This window comes from Fukomys damarensis, unplaced genomic scaffold (assembly GCF_012274545.1).
Source record: "Fukomys damarensis isolate Sample0158 unplaced genomic scaffold, DMR_v1.0_HiC HiC_scaffold_28, whole genome shotgun sequence".
NCBI classification, from domain to species: domain Eukaryota; kingdom Metazoa; phylum Chordata; class Mammalia; order Rodentia; family Bathyergidae; genus Fukomys; species Fukomys damarensis.
The window spans coordinates 5,882,821-5,891,289 of NW_022900940.1; the positions used below are offsets into that span (position 1 = coordinate 5,882,821).

General features: G+C 42.4%; 1 protein-coding gene across 1 annotated transcript in view; it reads right to left on the reverse strand.

Annotated features, from left to right (window-relative positions):
• Positions 1-8,469, reverse strand: part of Prok2 (prokineticin 2) — a 163,046-nt gene that overhangs the window by 118,038 nt on the left and 36,539 nt on the right. The window lies entirely within an intron of this gene.

Here is an 8,469-nt window from a genome sequence, read left to right on the forward strand (position 1 = left end):
TCAAAGGTCCTTGCGGCCACCGTGGGCGGGGCAGAACAGGTCAGGCCAAGGGCTGGGAAGAGCCAGATACTTGGACTTAGATGTGACCTTGTCCAGTTTGCTGAGTGCACCGGTGACCCTGAGGACTTTGACCTCAACCCCTGCCAACAATTCACAGTTCACACCAACAATTTCCAGGTAAATTATAAGTCCTCCAAAAGCCCAGAGAAGGGTGGTAACTTGCCCAAGGCCACCCAGTGAGCTGGCCACAGTCCAGCACCAAACTGAGCTCCTCCCTGCAGGCTGTGTATGCAGTGTTCTGTGTGTGTGTGTGTGTGTGTGTGTGTGTGTGTGTGTGTGTGCTATGTGTAAGAGTGAAGTACTTAGAGTATGGAGTGCAGCTGGCAATCACTGCAACTGGTGTTATCTGCAACTGGTGTTGTTATTCTTGCAGTGTAGATAATCCACCACACCAACAAGGGCAGTGAACATTTCCTTTCTGCTAGGCACAGTGCTACATTATTCAAGGGATGAACTTGTGTGCTCCTGCTCCTCGCAGCCTTGCTCAGGACGGCATCACCACTACCTCGTGTTACACGGTGACAAGAACACTGAGTTCCTTGTTTGGACTCACTGAGCTGTCCCTGCTAGATCTCCATTCTCCCTTGACTTGGCCTCTTGGCCCAGGGGCCACTCTAGGGGGAAGATTAAAGAGATAGCTCCTGAGGTGGGGAGCCAGCATCAGAGCTGCTGGGGTTCTGAGGGTATCTCCTTCTTAGCCAGCCTGCAGGCCTCACCATGTGACAGTCTTCCATCTGCCCATATCCCGAGGTATCTGCATGGGGAAGGAGGCCAGGAAGGGGAAATAAGGCTGGACCAGAAACTAGCTCTGGCCTCCTGGCAGGATTTGACTTCCAGGGAACCCTAGGAACCCCTGGGTGGCAGTGGGCTCCTTGAAGGATGCTGTATAAACTGCTACAAGTGGGTGGATGCCTGCTGGTGAGCCAGGCCCCTGGGGATGTGATGTGGACATGGAGGAAGAGGGGAGAGTCGCCAGTGCCCCTCTCCTTCCTATCCCTCACTTTGAATGTCCTCTTTTCCCACTCACTGCCTCCTCCCCTACCTAGCACTCAGATACTTCTCGGATGTTTTCCAGCTTGCCAGAATTGTAGTGGTGTGTCCGGGCTACTCCTTGTAGCATTTACTAACTTATTGCTCATGGAAGTCTCTTAATCTCTCCAAGTCTCCATATCTTCTCTGTCAAGTGGGTGACAGTACTTTCCTTACATGGTAGCCCTAGGAGGTAACACAGCGGTACTCACGAATGATACACATTCCTGCTAGATTTCTTCAGGACACACTCTTCAGCCTTGATCTTCCTTTTCCTTCAAAATATTGACACCTTTGGTTTAGGGCTCTGGATGGCCTGTATCAATCAATCAATCAAAAGCCAAGGGGTAAAACAGATTCACAGAAAAAGTTTGATGGAAAATAGAGGTTTCACGCATTGCCCCTCAAGGATCAGACTTGTATTTTAACTGAATTTTTCATGGTCATGGATTGGAAGAGCGATGAATTAAGGAGACTGCAGCAGAAATTGGGCTGTGGGTGTATAAGTACTTTTCATGGTGAGGAAAACCAAAAAGCAGAACGTGAAACACTGTCATTTGAAATCATGTTCTTCTCTACCTTCTACACACACATACACACACACACACACACACACACACAGTCACACACAACTAGAGCTAGAGGCATTTAGTCTGAGCTTACTGTCATTTGAAATCATGTTCTTCTCTACCTTCTACACACACATACACACACACACACACACACACACACAGTCACACACAACTAGAGCTAGAGGCATTTGCAGTCTGAGCTAGGCTTTTCCTTTCTACATCTTAGCTTCCTCGTGTGTTAAGATACAGAATACCAATAACCATACGGTGTCCTGCATTGTTATTGCCAGGACCAAGTGAGTTAATACATGAAAATCTCCTACCCATGGCTGACATGATTTAGGAAGTACTATATACAAAGTGTGATTGAGACATACTGTAAATGTTCAAATTTTGAAAAAAAATTATTTGCTGTAAAAGATGCATCACCATTAATTCCCTTCAAAGTCCTTGCTGTCATTTCAAAAACACTTATGCCATTGTTTTTGCCACTGTTTGGAGCAGCTCCTGAAGTCCTCTGTTGTGAGCATCTTCATTTGGCCTGTCGTGGCTGCCTGTGTCCTGATAAATTCAAAACATTCGCCTTCCCTGGTCATTTTGACTTTGGGCAAGAGCCAGAAGGTACCCAGTGACTGATCTGGTGAATAGGGTAGCTGACAACACACTATCATGTTTTTATTTGACAGAAATTGCTGTAAATGTAAACTGTTAACTGTTTCAGAAAGTGCCAAGAAGGATGGGGTCAATGTATTTAAAGTGAAGGGGATTAAGGGCACGGTGTCTTTTATTGTAAGAGTTTTAAAAAATTTAAACAATTGTGTTTTTCTTATTGCACCATGTGTATGGCTTAGTTGTTCCAATTACTAATTTGCCTTGAATTCTAGGTCCCTACAACTGTGTCATATTACGGAATGTTATTCCTTCAGCACGCTCTTGCATTTGAAGGTATTTGTGCTGCATACCCTAAAACTTGAAAGAACCCTCAAACGCCATTTGCGTTTGGATCCAGGAAGCACCGTACTTCATCTGTATTCCACAGTAAGAGAGGAGCAGCTTGATGTATTGGGAAGGGCATGGAGAGGGTGATGCATTGCTTGCTGGCCTTGGAGCTGAGTGACCTTGGAGAAAGTCAGACCTCTCTGAGAAGGAAAACAGAGTCCCTTGAAGATCAGGTAGCATCGTGAATGTGAAAGGCTCCTAAGCAGGAAGACATCATTACTATGGCTACCAAGTGGATTCTCAGGAAGGAGGACCATGGATTCTGTGACTGCTGGACTTCCTCTGCCTGTTCTGCTTCTGTTCCCAAATACAACGTTCATAAATGCTGGTGGGACAATCAGACAGCAGGCACAAATGGCTCCCCAAAGCTGTCCTGTGGAGGGTTACAGAGGGGTTTTGGCTTAGGGATCAGAGCACAAAAGGAGACACAGGCAAGGTGACCCTGTTCTTACTGAGGAAAGGCGATGAGCCTTATTCTTGTTCTACCACACCCAGCCACGGTGCGGAGCAGTGGACAGCGGATTTTACAGGGAGGAGAGTGGCTCTTACTAGTCTATGCCTTTGCTTCACCCCACACTGAAGTTTTCTCAGCTGTAGAATGGGGATAGTAAAATTGCATGTCTCATGGGGTGTTGGAAACATTAAATGTGATGATGCTTGTAATTGTCTAGCAGAGTACCTGCCACAGTGCATGACCACAGCTGTGCCTCTAGACGCATTTGGAGAGCAGCAGGAAAACGCAGTGTTTATAGGACTCAGGCTTAGCAGGATTTAATTTGCATTTGGATCTGAGTTCTTGGGCAAGACACTCAGCTTCTTTCTCGGTTTCCCAGCCCAAATCTCCTAAAATATCCCTGTAGGAATGTTGATCCTTTGAGATGCCCCATGAAGAGGTGCTACGGCCATGAGCTTGGGGAAGATCTCCATTCTCTCCCTGAGACTCCAACAGGGTTGTGCTGGCTGCTTTGTGTAAGCCCACGAGAGCTGATGGTTACACGTTCAGGGATGTTTTGAGCCAGGTTTTAAACGTGGCCATCATTAAAATTCAGTTATATAAATATGAATATGACAACTCATATTAAGGACAAATATATGAAGACTCAAACATTGTTGGCTTCCCAATTATGTTACTACATTTCCCTATTACCCATGCTCTTGAGGTTATTTATATCTTCTGTGTACTGTACCCTGTAATGCCACAGCACACCTCCCAATAATTAGTCAGGGAAGTCACACTGGTAGCTTGAAATGAGTCGTTGCAGAAGTATTTAGGCCCTGGAAATGGATAACTACTACAAACCAGGCCATCTTTCTTTTTCTGAGAGCTGGTTGTTAAACATTGTTGGCATTAACCACTGGGTGCATTATCTCGCAGCTTATCAAAGACTTCAAGAGAGTCAGCCAGAGATTCATTTCAAGAGGAGATGTTTCCTCACATTCTTCACAACTGTGTAAAGTATCACTTGCCGCATGTCTTTGCATGTGACAGTCCTGCAGCCTAAGCACTCACTCTTCCCCACCACTCACTCTTCCTCCTCTTCATTCTTGAGATCTTATGTCACATACCACTTCTGGGGGAGATCTAAGCCTTCAGTCCAGGTGGATTCTTCTGATCCTGAACATTTCTTCAACTTCTCTGACTTTCCTATGGAATCCTGCTCCTTGTCGTGGGGCATTCATCTGAGTTGGTAATCATTCATCTGGACCTGGGGGTCGTAGGTGAAATATGGCCACGGAGCTGTTGTGCCTCTTCCCATCAAATCTATTTTCTCACTGTAGGAGTCAGGGCTGACCATGTAAAGTGTTCTGAGTCACGGGCTTTCCCTTCCAAGAGCAAGGCCCTGGGACCTCGAGCCCAGGCACAGTGGAGAGAAGATGGAGAGGAACTGAGGAAAGGCTGGTATCTAATGAGACAAATGAACTTATGAAGGAATGAACAGCCTTGGAAGCCAGGCCATCCATGTGGGAGGGGACTGTTCTGTTGTTATCCATTATTACCCCAGCATCTGATCTTACAGGACACAAATTTTACATTTCTCATGTGCCAGCTCTTCTCATGGAGAGAACTGTGAGAGATTTCAGTGGTTCCCAGGGACACTGTGGTATTTTTTTATATGTTAGCTTAAGCCACACCCTGGGGCAGATAGCTATTTGGATAAAGACTTTATACAGCAGGGGCATTCAGCTCTCTTTTATCAGGAAGGATTCTAGAAACATTCGTTCCCAAAACACTAATAATCCTTTAGTGAATTCAGAGTCTTTAGCCATTAACAAAATGAACATTAGAAATGTATTATCACTGGTAAGGTTAGGGATTTTACATTAATATATGATACAAATATATATCTATATCTATATCTATATAGATATAGATATATATACACACACACACACACACACACACTCACACAAATGGATTCTCATTGAGTAACTTAGTGGTTTTCATGACCTTTGGCTTGGTCCATGTACCACAGAGATGTTCCTTTGTCCTGACATGGACAGGTATAAACTCCAGCAAGACCTGCAGCACAGACTTGCTGAGAGGATACTCCTGTGATCTCCAAGTATCCTGATGCTGCCTCTGGGTTTATGAGTTATTCTGGCCTCGTGTGACTCTTCCAGCCAAGGTAAAGTTGAATGTGCAGAGACTCAGGACTTCATTTAGCCTGCAAAAACATTTCATAGAAACCATTTATGCCTGCTTGTGAAGAACTACGTTTAAATCATGTCTAACGTGGGACAAGTTGGTTGGCGAACTGTTTACACTGTAACCTGGCTTTCCATGCACAGAGGCATCCGCCGGATTGCTTTCGGGTTTTGCTTAGAAGCTATTTTCAGATTGTGAGGCAGAGAGGGGAAACGGAGGCAGAGAACGGCCGTCTTCCTGAGAAGATGCGAGGAGACTGGGGTAGGTGTGACAGCACGGCTGCGATGTGCAGGGGGCAGTTCCACAAAGGTGCACGAATATGCAGAAACAGCTCCAGAAGTCTGCTGAAACTCAGAAATCCGGGAATTTGTGGCTGAAAGTCGGTTGTCACATGAGCTAGATAAGAATCCAGGGGGAGGAGATGCAAAGGACAGTCACAAGGGATCTGAGCTGAACTGACATTCCGGAGCTTATACAGAGCTGGAAGACACTGCCTTAGGTGAAGGGCCGTGCACAGGTCCTTGTACAGAACAGATGTGTATTGTTCTAGTGTAAATAGAGAGACTGCCTTGAAAATCCTTTATGCTTAGTTGATACACAAGAAAAACCATGTGTTTGGAAAATGGGCTTTAGGATATGCTCTCCCTCATAAATATTAACACCAGCCTCATGATCTAGCCTATGTATAAGGAAATGGTTGGTTAGATAAAACCCAATGTTGTTTAAAGGAAGACAACAAAACTCAAATGCTTACCAATACATCATCCATGATGCCTAGCACATCAAAAAATACTATTCGATGTATGAAGAAACAGAAAAAATGTGAAGGATGAAAAATAAGTCAATAATTGAGCAGAGCAGAAGAGATGGAGATGGTGGCACTGTGCAGTAGGATTACAAACATATTATACTTCCAAGGACATTAAAGGACAGTATAAGCATTGATAAGGGAATAGATGATGGATCTCAATAGAGAACCAGAGACTGTTTTAAAAAAAACAAAAACAAATCCAAAAAGACAAAAACAAAAAAAGCCAAAAAAACACCCTGAAGCTTAAAAAAAAAAAAAATGCAATTTTGATGTAACATATTTACTAGATTTGATTAAAAGAAGATGAAACCCTACAGAAAAATATTAATAAACTTCAAGGTTGAGCATTAAAAACAGGTCAAATTGTAGCACCCAGAGTGGTAGAAAGATGGAAAGAAAAGTGAAAAGAGAGTTTTACTGACATGGGAAATATTGAGTATTCAAATATACACTTTATAGTCCTTGAAGGAAAGGAAAGAAAGCAGAAAAATACTTGCAAAGAATATTAGCCAAAATCTTTCCCAACTGGATGGAAAATTTAAATCCATTGATCCAAGAGGCTCATAGCCTCAGGTAGAATGAAATATAAATAAATCCATACTAAGTAAGGCACTCCATGAGAAAACTGTGAAAACTAACAATAAAAATAAAAGTTTAGAAAGTCAGAGAAAAAAACCACATTGCAGTACAGATAATCACACCTTGATGGCTGAGTTTGCACAAAAGTCAATGCAATCTGAAGATCTTGGAATGGCATCTTTACTTAGCCTACGATTCATGGTCCACTGAAAATATTGGTCAGAAATGGAAAAATGAACTCATTTTTCAGGCTACCAAAAACTAACAAAATTCAATACCAGTGGAGCCACCAAGAAACGCTAATGGAATTTCTATAGAAAGAAAAAGGTAACAGATGAAAATTTAAATCTTGGAGAAGAAATCTCTGTGAAGATCATTTAAAATAGGAAGTACTGTTAAATATAAACATTTCTTTCCTTGCTTACAATTTTTGTAAAAGGTCATTTACTACTTAAAGCAAAAACCATAAACCAAAAAAAAAAAAAAAAAAAATAAAAAAAAAAAAAAAAAAAAAAAAAAAAAAAAAAAAAAAAAACCAATAAAAACAAAACAAAAAAACCCAGCAATGTATTGTGAATGTTATAAAAACCCCAAATGTGTACGTAAAACACACTACACCAGTAGCACACAGCATAAGGGAAGACACAAAGGTATTGTGAAGTTTTTGCACATGTGTGTAGTAGGGCAATGTTATCTGAAAGCAGACCATAATACATTAACAATGCACATTTTAAGCCCCAATGTTACCACCAAATAGAACTTTTCGTTAAATGGGTGAGAGATTTATTTTAGGTATTAAAAAGTTACTTTTTGAGGAACTGATGATTAAGTTAGATGTGGCATTTGTCTTTTCCGGCAAACTCTTATTCAGTAGGGTAAGAGAGTGGGCAGTTTGCACGAGGGCAGAGGAAGAATGAATGGGGAGCAGAGAGAGTAACTGTTCGGCCTCAGTGCCTAATACAATGCCCCGACTGTTAGAATGTCAAATTCGACTCAAGCAGACAGTGCTGTAAATTTCAAGGGAAACAGAATATTCCAGGAGTCTTCCAGCCAAGGCCTTAGCTGGCCTCCTGTGGTGACGCCCCATTAAGACATGTGCCAGCTTACATCTTATGACAGGATTGGCACTGAAAAGTGCCTTGGCAGTTAATGTAACAATTTGACAGAAAATTCTAAAATTTTAGAACATGGCTTTCCCTTCACTTTCGAGGCCTGTGTGAGGGCTGACCTCTCCCATTTTCCCTCTCCTGACTTAGGTTTTAATATTCACTCTGCACATTTTATGAAAGCTGTGCTGTAAATTTAGGAAAATTATAGTTTTGGTGCTGGATAAGGATATTGCTGGACAAATGGAAACCAAACCTTCTCGGCTACCGATAGAATAAAATATGTCATTAGGACAAGTTGCTATTCATGGAGTAACCCCCAAAGGGTAAATAATAATAAAAAAACAGTTGTATTTCCACAAAGCATTTTCTACCCCTCCTTTTTACTGCAGGACAGATTAGCTGGGTCACAGAGGGGATGAGGAGTGAGGTGGATCCCCAGCAGAATGGCTTTAAAAGACATGGATTTGAATGACACCCCCTCTCCCTGTTTCCTTGATGCTTCCCCGCCCTTTCCTCCAGTCTTCTGAACAGAACCCCATGGTGGGCTGTTTGGAATGAGTTTAACAGTGTGTGTAATTATAATAATCATTTTGCATGCATGTAGTTCTTTTCTTCCAAAAACTCAAGGGCAATGTTAAAAAAAAAAAAAAAAAAAAAAAAAAA